Here is a 16289-nt window from a genome sequence, read left to right on the forward strand (position 1 = left end):
CCCATAGTGATCAAATATTTTCTCCCCAGCATTTCCTAAAGTTAAGTTCTCGGCTGCTTAAATCAAAATGTTTAATGATCTTTTTCTGTACTTTAAGAAAAAAACTTCATGAGTTATTCAAACTTTAGGTGCAATGCAAATATGAACACCTGGGTATGTAATGGTCATTAGTATGGCACTGCATTATAAAGTATATGGAAGCATTGCACTTGTGATAAATGATCTTTCTCAAAGACACATTAACACACATTTGGAAAGCTGAATGAAAATCTCTCTTCTCTTTCTCTTTCCCTCCCTCCCTCCCTCCCCCTTTCTCAAATGTGTTTTGGCAGCAAGCACTCATTTTAAGATAATTTTGGAATCCATTCTATCAGCTCTGGGTGACTTTAGAAAACAAAGTTAACTCGTATAGCTCGACAAAAGTTCAAGGAGGTACTTTGCTTCAGGGCTAATCGTCTCTTTGAAATCATCTGCAAAACCATAATATGGCTCAATGCTTCCCCCCCAAGTCCTATTATCTACATCTACATTAAACCTTGGAAGAGATCACCCAACAGCACAAAGTGAAGTATCACCATTTCTGCTCTAGGCCAACCAAATGACGCCATGGAGGTTCTGTCATAGTATCTAGAAGCTGTGGGGAAATCCGGATGGGGAAGAATAAGCTTCAGCTCAACCCTGGCAAGATTTTATGGCTTTGTATTTTAGAGCCCCCTAAATCCAAAGTTGTTTTCATTTTTAGTTCTAAATGGGGTGGCAATACTTTTATTCATTTATTTATTTGATTTGTCAATCGCTTACAAGATAACAGGTATAAGTATAAACATAGTTATGAATACATGAATACATATAAGAAAAATAAAAAAAATAAAAGAAACAATAGGACAGGGACGGTAGGCACGTTGGTGCGCTTATGCATGCCCCCTACAGACCTCTTAGGAAAGGGGTGAGGTCAATAGTAGACAGTCTAAGGTTAAAGATTTTGGGGTTTGGGGAAGAAACCGCAGAGTCAGGTAGAGTATTCCAGACATTGACCACTCTGTTATGCGGTAATTTGCAAGACCACTTTTCTGTCCTTCCCACCAGGTCCAAGAGGAGGGACAGTTTTCAGATCCTGACAATTTAAAAAATGCTATCTAAGGGGACAATAGGAAGCTGGCCCTTTCCATCATACCATTGGTCCTCTGGAAGACTACATGCCCCTCCGTAAGATCAAATTACTCCTGACCATGTTAGCCTTTTGAGAATTGCTGAAGATCTGGTTTTGCTGTAAGTCATGCAGATCAGGAGGTTAGATGTCCCTTGAGATGTTACTGTTAATGCTGAGTGTTATTGGATTTGCTCTTGATGATCATTGTAGGTTTTTGTGCATTTACTGATACTGTTTTTTATATTGTTTTTAATTATGTGTTATTGGCTTCCTGGAGTCACATTTGCAAGGTTGGCAGCCATCTCAATCAGTCAGTCAGTCAGTCAGTCAGTCAGTCAGTCAACCAACCAACCAACCAACCAACCACCAACCAACCAACCAACCAATCAATCAAAGCAGTTCTCTTCCTGCTTCCAAAGATGAAGCAACTGTGTTAATTTACTTCTTCTCACTTTGGAAGAGATAAATGGGTCTATTGATTAAGACCTCATGGAAATGCAGAATTAATGGGAATGAAGACACAGGTGTCAAATTCAGTGTCATGTTGCCATCACATGATGTAGCATGATATTTTTCCCTTCACGAAGCTGGGGTGGGCATAGCCTGTGCATGATGTATTTGGCCTGTGGGCTGCCAGTTTGACACCCCTGCAAGTCTAAGAGATTGTTCCCCCCTCAGCTACTGTGGTTAGAATGCAGTACTGCAGGTTGCTTCTGCTGATTGCTGGCTGCCAGCAGTTTGATTCTCACCAGCTCAAGGTTGACTCAGCCTTCCATCCTTCTGAGCTCAGTAAAATGAGAACCCAGATTGTTGGGGGAAATATGCTGACTCTGAAAACCATTCAAGAGGGCTATAAAGCACTGTGAAGCAGTACATAAGTCTAAGTGCTATTGCTATTGCTAGGCTGATGTTGCTATGACTCTGAACATCCAAGAAGAACAGTACATGTACTTCCCTGGTATCTGTAATACAGACATTTATAGTTTAGAGTTTAGCTTAGAGCTTAGCTTCAGAAAGTCTGCTTATACCTGACTTCATTTTGATGAACTTAAGGAAAACATTGCCTCCCCCAATCTTCTGTCTTTCTTATTTTTGCCTCAGTTTTTCTCTATTGCTTGTGAGTTTTGTCACAATTGGAACTCCTTTTATGACAATCAAAGCGAGTGGAACAAACCAACTCTTTATTTCAACTTGTGGCCAAGGGCTTTCTTTCCATAGAGAATGTACCTTGAGAAACAATTCTTTGAATTACTCCAAGTGCTGGAGAGCATCTTCAATGGTGTAAAAACCTTGTAGAATCTTTGGCAAACATGTGGGGACCAATGGTATCCATCAGCAGCTGCAGCCAGCCACTCCCGTGGTCAGCACGCTCGGGGGCTACGCAAGGCACAGAGCGGAAGGCAGGTGATCCCGCCAGGCTGTGTGGGCTGAAGGCAAGCCAAGAGATGTGAAGGTGAACCTCCTGTGACCATCCACTATTTTGGCCCACCACCACTTGGCTTTCCTGTGGCCTGTGTGGCACATCCATATTGCCTGCCTCCCCCCACCTCTGCTGCTGCCTGCTGCTTGCATAGGTATTCAACTCACCTCTGCTGTGTGGGCTGCAGCTACTGCCAGACACTGTTGGCCCACACACACTTGCTGCTTATGCGGGTCATGCCCATCCCCCTCACTAGGGCTTATTTTTGGAGTAGGGCTTATATTAGGTGAAGGCGGAAACATCGGGATAGGGCTTATTTTGGGGGTTGGTCCTGTTTTCGGGAAAACTCTTGTGTGTGTGTATATGTGTGTGTGTGTGTGTGTGTGTGTGTTTAGTTTTCAGAAATGATAGAAAAACAGACTTGTAGCTTGAAAACATTTCTCCCCCCCCCCCATTTAAGATGTTGATTTTGAATACTTTAGTAAAGTAAGACTTTATTTGGACTTTAGGGATTCAAATGAAATAGGATTTGGTTCAAAATATAGGATTTTAATAAAATCAAACTGTAGAGTGATCAAAGGCCAATGCAATCAAGAGGAGGGTTATGTTAATCACTAACATTAAGGCTAGCAAGTGGCCTTTCCTGATGAGATTAGGTCATAGGTCATGCCTGATAAGGTTCATAATGTCTATATCACTGGTATTTTTTATTGTTTACTTTCATGACATCACAGCTCCCACTCTCAGTATATATTATATCTACTGGCCAACTCAGAATCTGAACCAAATCTTGTGATTTCTATTCAGCATTTTGTCTCCATCAAGCCTGAATAAATAATATTCTACTGCAAAAGCGTCAAGACAGAATATTGAATTCCTTTCCTTAGATGTATAAGTATTTTACTAACACCAACATATTACCAGCTGAAGGCACTGTACTTTAAAAGCCTGCATTCAATTCCTGAATCTCTTATCTCTCAAGTGAATTAAGGAAAACTAAATCACTCTTTGAGTTAGGGAGGAAAAAATGGTAAGTCCAAATTTAGCAGAATGTATAAAAGTGGAACTACATGTCTTTCTTTCTCGAAAATTACATGCTATCTGAGATTTCTACATAGGTCTTTGGGGATTTGGAGATTGCTAAGAAAATCTTGTATCTGAAGGTGAACATTTTTAATACGCTTGCATTCCTGAACCTGGGTGAGCTCTGCTTTATTCTGACAAAAAGAACTGAAAAGACACAGGTGGGCAGGTAGGGAAAACCTCTAATTAGCATCAAAATACTTCCTTAAACTAGTTTCTATTGCAATAATGTCTCCAGCCCACACTTTTTTTTTTTTAAAAAAAGCTAGATTTACATTATATAGCAAAACAAGGGACAAAGGTAGAACATGGTTTCACCTTGCAAAATTAAGAAGACAGGCTTCAAATGGATATTTATGTTTTATGTTTTCATAACTCATAGCCTATTGAAAATTCCTGCAACTTTTTCTTGAATGCTGAACCAATCTACATGATTTAATCTCTAAATTAGAGGAAAGTGTCCACCCTTCTAAATATGCAGCATTCACTTAGCTGTTTCTCAGACCAGAACAGCTTTGAGATGACTCTGGGCTTCAACTGCCAGAATTCCTCAGCCAGCATTCATATGTAACAACTGCACCAAGTCATATAAAACAGAGTCCAGTATTCCCTATAGGCACCTATTTATTTATTTAAAATATTTGTATGGCTTCTCCTTTTCAATGCAACTTTGGACAGCTTGCAAAAAATAAAACTAATAATTATAAAATTATAAACCACACACACACACAAACGAAACCCCCAAACAAAACAATACCATGGCCACTCCCTTGGGATGCCCGACAGCAACTTCAGATACAGGTAATCCTCATCTTATTATCGCGATTAAGGTTGGAACTTCTGTTGCTAAGCAAGGTGATCATTAAGTGAATGGTGCCTACCTGTATCCTAATTCTATCCCAGCACCTGTGCAAAAAAGACAGGTCTTGATGGCCTTCTGGAAGGCCAAAATGGAAGAGGAAAGGGACAAAGTGAGTTAGTAGGTTGGTGGGATAGGAGGGAGCACATTTTAATGCCTCCGTTCAACCCCTGGGGTGTTGTACATTCAGCACCTCCATTAAATCGGGGTGGAGGGCTGGGAGTTGGTTTTTGTTTTGTTTTGTTTTCCCAAATCTTGTTCTATTGTACTTTACTAATTTATTGGATTCGTTTTGTTAGTTCTTATTGCTTTTATTTTTGTTTTTTGTTTTAAATATGATTTTACATTGTGTAAGCCGCCTTGAGTCACCATGGGCGAATAGGCAGCAGTATCAATCAATCAATCAATCAACCAATCAATCTAAATAAATAAATAAATGCTTAAGTGTACATTGTCTGATCTTTGTGATTTATAACACTAGAGTTGAGTCACTGGTGCCAACCAGGGGTGAAATTCAACCACCTCTCCCAGGGCCATCTCCCAGGGCCACCTCTCCCATCTTCAAAATGTTTTGAATTCCACCCCTGGTGCCAACCCATGCAACATGCTGTTGTGTCCCCCCCACTCCCCCCGCCAGGGTTGGGAATTCAGCATTGAAATTCACATGCACAACGTAAGAGAAGGTATGTTTTCTAGGTTGCAAGAAAGCTCCTAAGTGAAGCTCTAAAACTCCAAGCTCTGCTTAAGGTGAGTTTAAGGTTCTCTGATTGTGCCCATGGGAGGGCGGGGAGAAGGAAACATAAAGTGAAATGAACAGAAAGACTTCCCATTGTGACAAGGCCTTTTGACTTCACATTTCTGTCGTTGTGCATTGGTTTAGAATCAGTCTCTGAAATTTCACTATTCCTTGGGACATGTGATTTTTCAAGCTTTGCGTAGCTTTACCTCTGTTCTTCGCAGAAAGTAGCATGGCTGTTTTTGCAGACGTGACAGTTTGATCTTTCAGTAGACCTGGAGAAGCATTCTTCAGTGTTCTGAGTGTGGTTTTCTCCAAGGACTTCCTGAGTCTTCAGAGCTCTAAGGCTGCTCTTCTCTTACCTCCAGTCCCAGAGAAACCTGTTCTCTACCATAGACCCATGGGATTTACCCAGGGATGGGATTCACATTTTTTTTAACAACCGGTTCTGTGGGCGTAGCTTAGTTGGTGGATGTGGCTTGCTGGTCATGTGAATGGGTGGGCGTGGCTTGCTGGTCATGTTATTGGCACTGGGCATGGGCAGCTCAATATCACTCACATCGAGGCACGCATCTCCTCGCCTGGCCTCTCATGACTGTGGGGATGCTACAACAGTCATAAGTGTGAAAAGGGGTCATAAGTCACTTTTTTCGGTGTCATTGTAACTTTGAATGGTCACTCCACACAAGCAAAGTACCAGGAAAGGAGGGAAAAAAATCTCCAGAGAAGTTCCTGAGACAGGAAGTCTAGTCCTGCCAAGAATGTAATAAGGGTTAATGGAGAGGCAGTTTCTGTAAGGAACACCAGAATGTTTCCTTCCTGCCTTCCTTACAGGATTAGGCCCGTAATTTCTTCTAACAACCAGTTCTCCGAACTGCTTAGAATGTTAACAACCGGTTCTAGAGAATAGGTGTAAACTGGTAGAAACCCACCCCTGGATTTACCTCTCCCTTGACCTGGAGCCTCTGCCTTTCTGAATCATCAAGGTGGGGTGCTTTTGTTTTTGATATCCTGGACCTATGGTAACTGATGACTTCCAGTAATCCCTTTCTCATTTCACGAAACTCCTTTTTTGTCATCTCTTCAGGTGATCTGTCTCATACACATCTCAAATCAAACTTTTTATACAGAAAAGATGAGGCTAAGGGACTGTTTTTGCTTCTGGTCCTCCCTGCCCTTGAGCCCCCAACTCCACTTTCTGGCTAAAAGGGAAGAGGTGCTGTGGGTAACTGCCCCATTGTATTATTAGGTGTGTTCAAGCAAGGGTTTTGATTCCCCCATAGCTTGATGTAAGCTCTTGGGGGAGCTAAGAGGTGGTATTTAACTTCTTCCTAGTCTATATGCAGCATATTCATTTCTAGAGTTAATGAGAGTCTGCATATTCATGAGACATCAACCATTTTAAACTAAGATGAGGGAGACCCAGCTAGCTTGAATCAACATGGTGTTAATCAACATGTGGATAGACATGTTAATAGTGAAAAATAGATAACACTAACTGGAGATTCTGTATCAGACAATGACTACAAGTTTCAGAGACAATCTAATGCAGTGCAGTCTATTGGATTCAGATTTTTAGTTTCAATTAAGGCTGAAGTTAGCAAGATTATACATTTTTTTTTATCCTAGGTATAATTTTGTTCCTGAGATTCCCCTCCCGCCCCATTCCCAAAAAGTCTTAGGTTAAACCATCATGACCTTTTTGGAAGTAGTCAATTGTAGTGAGGCCATTTTCACAATAATTTCATTTTACTATAAAGTATACTACTATACTTCTTTAGCCTAGCACTGCATAGATGTGTTGTGCCAAATGCTGGTTGAATGCTACCTTAAAATCAGTGCCTGTAGAAGTAGGACTGGTAGAGCCAAGAGAGGGGTAAAATGAGGGGTCAGCCTAGAATCACTATGTAGCCATAAACAAATAAAATCCAACCTCCTTGACTGCCATTTGATCTTTATGAAACTATACTCAAACTCAGCTGATGACCATTAGTTGAGAAAATTCCTGTGCATAGGTTTGAGCAATAAATAAGTTAGACTGAACCTTCATGTGTGGACCTAGTCTTTTGTGCCAGACAGTGCCTTCTTCAATCTTTAATATATAATACGTAAAAATTATCTGATTAAAATTAAGAATAATGCAGTCATCATGTTCCAAAATCAACCTTAATGCTTTTTTCTTTATCCCTTCAGATCAAGGCACCTCCTAGGTTTATAAATAAATCTGGCCTGGTCTGAGGCACCTTCTGGTTCCTGTAAGCAAGCAAATAGCTCATAATCACATTCATAAATTAAAATGTATTCCCTACCTATTAAGTCAAACTGTAATAATTAAAATGTGCACTTCAAACATTTTGTATATCAAGTACTCCTGTGAGATGGCAAGACAATATAGTAGTAACACTCCAGTGGCTCTAAGATTCACACAAGCTGATATATACTATTTGCATTCTTGTAGTGCCCTTGCTTGGGGTGAACCAATGTATCTGCACACCCTTCTTATGCACCCAACACTAGGTAAATCAATGGTCTATTAACTCCCTGGCAAAAATAATCAGGAATCTGTAATTGATTAATTCTTAGATCCATTAATCAGGCACTTGGAATAAGAACTCATTTTCAAAGTAACCATTAACAATAACTGTGATCAAATGAGACTTTCACACTGATTTGATTTTTATTTGCAGAGGTCATTGTTTTATTAATGAAAGGAAAATGAACTACAGAAGATAGATTAAATAGCTTGGAATAGTGTATGGACCCAATTGCACATGATACTGGTGGTGGAAATGAACAGAAATGGGAATGAATAATGCTTTAGCATCAGTGTCAGAAATACTACTAGTGGTTAATCATGAAAACAGTGAATTTCCTAACACAAAAGTCAGAGCAATAAAATAGAAGGGATGGAAGAGATATTGGAATCCATTTAGTTCAAATTCATCAATATAGCATTCCCAATAATTCTGCCTCCCGTAAGGAGACCCCACCACCTAGGAACAGTCCAGAACAATTCTTACTCTTGGGAACTTTTTTTCCTGATGTCCAACCAAAATCTATTTTCTTTCCATTTCAATCCATACCTTCTGAAATAATCCTGGACAATCCTGCTCCATCTTCATAGCAGTCCTTTAAGTTCAGGTAGTTCTCAATTTACAACAGTTCATTTAGTGACCCAGAGAAATCAGAAAAATTGCAAGGCAATGTCTGTAATACCTATGGTATAAGAATGATTCATATACCACGGCAAAGTGCGAAGGACAGAAAGAGATGTTGAAAGGTCAGTGGTTTTTTACTTCATTTAACACTGCATACTCTTACTGCCAATTCAGTGGCTTTCCTGAATTCCTTTTTCTTTCATAAGAATTTCTGCATCTGCTTATAGGTGCATGGTGAACAATGACATACCGAACAGTGATGGTATTCTTCCGGTTCAGCCCAGTTCAGCTGAATCGGTAGCTCCAAGGATCATCTGTGAGTGAAACAGTTCACTCTGACTATCAGCTGCTGGGCCCACCTGCCCACATTATAGGTTCCATACTGACCTTTATTTCCTGGTTTTCAAGCTCAGCTGCTTCACACAGCACAGTGGATTGCTGCACATCAGCTGTTTAACACACAGGGAGAGTGCAGGATTGCAGGAGAAGGTCAGTAGCAAACTCTCTGCGTGAGCACGAAGCATGTGTTTGGCACTCGTGCACTCACCGAACCAGTAGCAGAAAATAATTCCACCACTGATACCAAACAAACTTCATTGTTAATATTCTGCCTGTAAATCCCTTCTCCTACTCAAAATTGAAACAGGACCACTGACTTTCCAGCAATATTTAGAATTCAAACCATTTCTGGGTTAATGTATTTCTTTCCTTTTTTTATTATTATTTTCATGCTTAGCAGCATCACACACTTCTCTGATAGTCGAAGGAGATGCAGCTGCTACTTATAATCTATAATACTTGAAAACTGAAGCACACTTTACTCAGTGGTACAAACATCTAACAGCCACATAATTTAAAGCAGTCTGTTGGGGAAAAGGGGAAAAAAAAGGATCAGCATACCCATGGATGTGTGGAAGATCTGTCCAGTGTCATCCTTCTGCAGAATTTTAAACTCTGCGTTCACATCAAAACTCAAGAGATTTTATTGGGCTAGCACGAATGTATGAGTTAACTTGTAAGACAAAGTTGACTTAAGCAGGTGCAAAAGGAAGCTCTGTATTCACTGGATATAGTTTGACAATTATTACTATTTTCATGATTGTTTTAGGCTGCATTATTTTTTTAATTGATTCAAAGGCTTTGACATTCTATTACAATGTCTCACTTCAGAAATGAATGTTTACAATTTATAACTGGTCAGTGTATTTGCTGTCAGAGTTGAGGATTTTGGCTGCATTTGTTTACAGACTGGCAACAGTTTTATGGTTAAAAAGGAAGGTGGATGACTGAAAGCTAACACCAGATTGTTGTTGTTGTTTAAATATATTGCTTCTATTTTCCTTTCCTCTATTTGTCCTTCCAATCCCTCTTCTAGGGAATAAAGTCTACACAATTCTGCACAATCAATGAAAAAGTTATTTGGTTGCTATTTGCTATCTATATTAAATTTGAAACTTTAAAGCCACACAAGGCAGCTTCCACAGATGATTTAACTTGTCATTTGTATTTAATACCGTTTTCTCTTTCTTTTCTTTAATGTGCCTGATGAACTTGACATTTTCTGATGTCAGTGGCAAGTACCTTTGCATTTTAAATACTATTTCTTATTAGATAAGTGGATTGCCAAGCAAATATTGGTTACCCTCTAAATATAAATAGCAAGATTAGCTGATTTTTACTGAGCAAGATCACTCAAGACTGGATTTGTGAGCAGGATAAGTGTGAAACCAACTTTGTGTGTATAGAAAATGGTAGCCAGGGGAAATAATCTAAGATAGCAATATTTGTGATTCTGCGAACGAAAAGATGAAACTTTCAGTGGCAGTTTTTCTTCCGGTATCTCCAAATCTGTATCTACTTTCATGATTTTCATGGATCATTTTTTGAAGGTAAAAGAACTACTGCACTATTATCAGGGGAGATGTATTTCCCCTAATGTATTAGGGGAATGTATTACTTGAATTTGTATTAAAAGAGAAAGCATAGATGTTGTTTCCTTTTGATTGCAATTTGGAAATGATCAGGGATGGGATTCAAATTTTGTAACAAGTGGTTCTGTGTGTGTGTGGCTTGATGGTCATGTGACTGGCTGGGTGTGGCCAACTTTACATCTATCATATCGAGGGGTGTTTCTTCTCGCCTGGCCTCTCATGACAGTGGGGATCCTGCAATGGTTGTAAGTGTGAAAAACTGTCATAAGGCACTTTTTTTCAGTGCCATTGTAACTTTGAGTGGTCACTAAATGAATTGTTGTAAGTCAAGGATTACTTGTACAAAAACACAAAAAGCTTCTTTGCTTGCAAAAAGCTGTTCTAAAAACCAATCATTAGATTAAAAAGACCTGCAAGCTGAAGTTACAAATCAGGCACCTTGAGGAAGTAAAATAGTTAAAATGCAATGATAACTATCAGCAGCCAACTCTTGCTCATAAAGTAAAAGCCTTTAGCAGAGAGGTCATTTAAGCTCTCCAGAAAGAGCACACCCAGGAGAAGCAATCCTGAGATCCATTCACAGCACTTAAAGACACCAGCTGATCTCACTCACCTCACAAGATATCCTAAGGAAATCATCCAGATTTAAGGAAAGTTCACATGTCTCCCAGAAAGGCATTAAAAAAATCAGTTCCAAACTTGCATCCTGCCTCTTGGAAGTACACACCAAAAGGACAGAGTCAGATACCTCTAAAGCAGTGAAGGAAAACCTCCCTTCCCCAGATAAAAAAAGAAACCATGAGGCAGGAAAAAATTCAAACACAATACAAATAATTAAATCACAACAATAGCTGTTGCTTGTTAAACCAATTACCAGAACAAATAGACACAGATTTCTCAACCCAGTTTCTTTTCAGGAACAGAGATTAACTTTTTTTCTTCCAAACAAAGCTGAATAGGGAAAATTATCCCATCAATAAACACAGGATTAAACGTCACGAAGGACAGAATTAAATTTCACCAAAAACCAGTTTTAGACCAACATTCAGAAAGGGTATGAATGTCAATCTTTCTAGCTAGCCATGAATGTCACTCATCTTGATTCCTTGTCATTAAAAGCTTCTTTCCAGCAGCTCTGCTTTGTTATTCAATTATTTCTTCAAAGTACTAATCATTGCATCCCAGCTGGAAGAACTCCAACAGGGGAGTATTTCCTCCCAATAGCAGTGTAAAAGCTTAAAACAACCCTTCCCCTTTAAGAAAGTCAAGCAAAGTACCCGCAAAGGAGAAAAATATCCAGAGAAGCTCTGGAGACAGGAAGTCTAGGCATACTGCCAAGAATGTAATAAGGGTTAACGGAGAGGCAGTTTCTGTAAGCAACAAGACAAGGATGTTTCCCTCCTGCCTTCCTTACAGGATTAGCCCTGTAAAGTGGGAAAAAAAACTAAAGAAGATTTCTTCCAGCAGCTGGTTCTCCGAACTGCTTAGAAAGTTAACAACAGGTTCTAGCGAATAGGTGAGAACTGGTAGAATCCCATCCCTGGAAATGATGCTTTATAATGATGCTCCAGCAGGGTCTCGTCAGCTCCACAAGGTAGACTACATCAGGAAGCATTCCAGGCCTACTTTATTTTAAGGTTATCATAACATAATCTTATGCTTTCCTCCTTTCTCTTCAAGCTCATTCCCTCAGCCTTCTTACATGGCCATACCTACCTACACTTCTTTGGGCTCAGAAATGAAATAGCCCAGGATGAACCCACTTAGCATTTCTCAGGGAATACCAGGTTTGGGGCATTCTCTGAATTAGGCATTAATTAGGATCAATGATAATTCACAGCCTCAAAAGGCAAAGATCGGGATTACAATTGGCAGCTCCAAAAAAGTATCTTACTGTGTTCTTTCATCTGTTCCACACATTGAAAGAGAAAAGCAGATTTTTAATATTGTAATTGTTGTAGCTATATTAATTTATTAAGAGGTGGCATCACAAAGTAACTGCCTCCATGGACTTTTTAAAAATCTGGACAGTCAGGAAGGCTACAAAGCTGTGTAGCAGAAAACATCACTAGCAGCAGTAGCATCTTCCACTATCTCTAGTTATGAAAGCTCAAAAACATCAGTACTAGAAATTCGAAATGCTCAAGCATACTGAAAGTAAGATAGAAAAGCAGAATGCTCTTTAGAAGACGACTTCTTAGAAATTTCAGGACGTTTTTAAAAGAATTGCATTAATTGTAATATGAGGGATAATACAGGGAGAATTGCAAGTGGAATATCAGGTATGACATTTGCACTGTGCTTCATTCCATCTAATAATAGGGCATGGTTATAATCTTGGAATCAGGGAAATAGGCTTGAGGCGATAGCGGTGGCAGATACAAAACAGGTGCTACATCTTATCCTGATTTTCTCAATGGTGTCAAAATGCTCAGCTTGAAGTACCTGTTCCAAAACTGAGTTTTTCTTAGAGCCATGTGGAATGGCTTTGACTCCTGGGTCTCCTGAGTAGGTATAAGATGAACTGATAGGATTCATAATAACACTTCTGGGTGCTGGAGATTAAACAGTGACTCATGACTTTGGGGATCCTCAGGCCAAGATAACTGTCACCTTAAAACTAGGTCTTCAAATTTGGCAACAATTACCTTGCTCATCTGTAAGATGTCACAGACATCAAATCATACTGACTCTCCACCTCAGGTTGTCTATTTTACTTCCTCTAGACATAAAATGGGAGGTACCATTGCTTTAATTTCTGCTATTGGAGTTATTCTCTGCTATTCTCAGCTATTCTCTGTCCAATTCATAAACTGTATTTTGTCACTGCAACTGAGAAAATTCATCTAATATGAGGGATGTTGTCTGGATAGGGAGGAAATTTACTGTTGAAGAAAGTGCTTGGAAGGGGACAGCTTTGTGTACTTAACATATGTCTCTGAGATGTATCTGTCCACCAAGTTGACAAACATAATTTGCTTGTTTAAGCTGCAAGCAATACAACACAAGATATTTCAGCTACTAAAAATGTGGAAGAATGGCATTAGTGCTTGTTGGATATTGTCGTCTGTATACAACTACAAAGATATTGTGCATACTCACACTGTACCCTCTTCACATTAATTAAGTGTACTCATGTACAATGAGCTATGCATTTTTTTCTTCTCGAAGTGTTAATTAGCAGCCCTTTGTCCTCTCCAAGCTACATTTAGTGTTGCTTTAGGTTCTGCATAAGTTTACAATATGTACAGGATTACTAGAATGCAATTTGGACCGCCAAGCCATAACCTGCAGAATTTTTACTGCTCATTACAATAATGAAATAATAACAATAATGTATAACCAAGACAAAACAAGACTTTTCTATGCAAGCAAAGAATGAATAGTAAATTCCATTAATAATTATCATTTATTTTTATCAGTAAGTGATCAGAGCTTGTTCACTAGAATAAATTATTGCCTATGAGATATCCATAAAAAACCCCAATTTGGACTATCTTTCTTTTGAAGAAAATTAACAAAATAGGTAATATATTCAGAGTGATGCTCATATGTGATGATACTCCAAAGGAACAATTTAGAACAATGTAGCATTTTTTATACCAAAAGGAAAGAATTAAGCTAACTGTGAAGAGACTTGTTCAAACTTTTATATGTTTTGCCTTTTGCCACCAGGCAGAAATCAGCTCTTCCCATCATTAAATTTCCATTTGTAAACTGCCCAGATTCAGGTGGCATATATATGCAATAAATTAATGAGTATTTTATAGCAAAACTTACTTGTCTGTTGTAGGAACCTATTTCTTTTTGTTTAAGGAGAAAAAATAATTAAACTAGTTGGCTATGTGGGAACAAAATTCTGGGTTAGGTAAGCCTTTGGTCTGATCCAGCATATTTTTTTCTTCAATGTTCAAGCCTCTTTCAAGTTGTTTTAACTTCCAAAGCATTTTACTGTAACTTCCTAAAGCAGATAACAGACAGATATCAGATAATCAGAGTTGGAAGGGACTTTATAGGTCATCTAGTCCAACCCCCCACCCAAGCGGGAGATCCTACACCATTTCTCACAAATGGCAGACCAATCTCTTCTTGAAAGTCTCAGGCAAATGCCTCTTCGGTATTTACTGTTTTTATTAATGCTAAAAATATGTATTTTTTCCAGAATAGGAAGTACTATAAAGTCTATCTAATTTCCACAGGATGGAATAAGGTTCTTTCCTTTGTTCAGTGAAAGCTGTTAAGATTTCATGCAAGCAATAAGGTGATTCCAGCTCATATCGTCCAAGTACAAAAATGGAATCAATTCTAGGCTACATACTAAAATACTGTGCTCTAAGTTACTATTTTCAATGGCTTGTAATAATTGCAAAATTTCCTGCTGCTCCTCATCAACTAAAGCCAAGATATCTGAAGTTATTTACATTTTTAAAAGGCTCACCTGGCATTGCAAGTAATAATGTTCTGAAAGGTCATGACAATGATGTGGAATTTCATTGGAAGAACTGTGTACGGCAAGCAAATAATTTACTTACCTTTAGCAATTATTTTGAAAAGAGATTCTTCTATAGTTCTTCTGTTGGATTTTTAAAACCTTACATTTAAAAAAATTGTTCAATTAATCAGTTCCACTGAGTATAGCATCCTTTAATTTTATTTTAAAAGTGAATGAAAGGGCAAAATACTATATATAACACATGGAAGCTTCTGAAAGGGAAAATTATATCTACTTTCATCTTTACTACAGTATTAAAATTTGCATTTCTACACACGCCAAAGGAGGAATGAAAAGGAAACACACACTATAATGCTAGTTTTTACAGGAGCTATTTTGCAGCAACAGCCTAATATGAAATGCACAACAAAAGCGTGCATCCCATGTAAGTTGTGGTGAATAGTTACTTAGGCTATTGATTTTAAAAAGAAGGTAACTAATTTGTAAGACTGAAATCATGAAAAATAATTGGGAGAAAGCAACTTTACCTTCAGAGAAGGAAAGTCACATTGATACAGTATGTATTTCAGTAACTTCAATGTCAAGAAAATGACCTACACTTGAGGCCAAATATGAAGCCATCTCTGGGAGGAAAGTTATGAAAGCTTGAAAAGTAGGATTCTACCAATTAGATTTTTAGAAGATGGCAAAGACACACAGTTAATAACTTTTGAGTGCTAATCAGAAATAAGATGGATGTTCAGAAAGCTGTTGCTAGGGAAAGGGGTGGGGTGGGGGCATTGGAGAATCATCCAAATAATGTGCAATTCAAAGATTAAAAGTGTGATGCAATTACTAATCAGTAAAAATGATCCTAATAAATCATTTAGCATTACATTTGCTCTTCATCAACTAAAGCCAAGATATCTGAAGTTATTTACATTTTTAAAAGGCTCACCTGGCATTGCAAGTAATATTCATATCATTTGCATGTCACCTGACAACACTAGGATACAATTCTTATTTATTTTGAATTATTTGGAATGAATTTATAATGGAACAAAATTTAGAAAGGAGTCGCTGAATGTCAATAGCAAAGATGCTAAAGAAAATACACTATTGGTTTCTAACTCTTATAATGAGGTGGGATAAGTAATGTATATCTTGCTCCAATGGTTGCTAAAGATGGGAAGTTGGAGAAAGATAGAAGACAGTACATAGTCCATTGCACAGTAATGTTGAAAGAAGAGAAAATTGCTGGTAGAAAGGTAACTTGGATATAGTGGGAATGGAATAGTAAGCCTGGATGGTAAAACAAGAACGGATCGGGTGAAGAATAAGACGGTGAATAAAGAACAATAAGGATCAAATTGCAAAATAAATGTAAGTTGTTTTTGGATGGAGTGACAAGATTGTGAAAAAGAGATGCAGAATGTAATGTGTGAATCAGTGCATAGATTTGGAGGAAGACACGGTACCTTGCAAGGATATCATTGTATAGAAAGGACTGTGAAGGGTTT

Source organism: Pseudonaja textilis, chromosome 3, assembly GCF_049901715.1.
Source record: "Pseudonaja textilis isolate UNSWEBS1 chromosome 3, rPseTex1.2, whole genome shotgun sequence".
Classification (NCBI taxonomy): domain Eukaryota; kingdom Metazoa; phylum Chordata; class Lepidosauria; order Squamata; family Elapidae; genus Pseudonaja; species Pseudonaja textilis.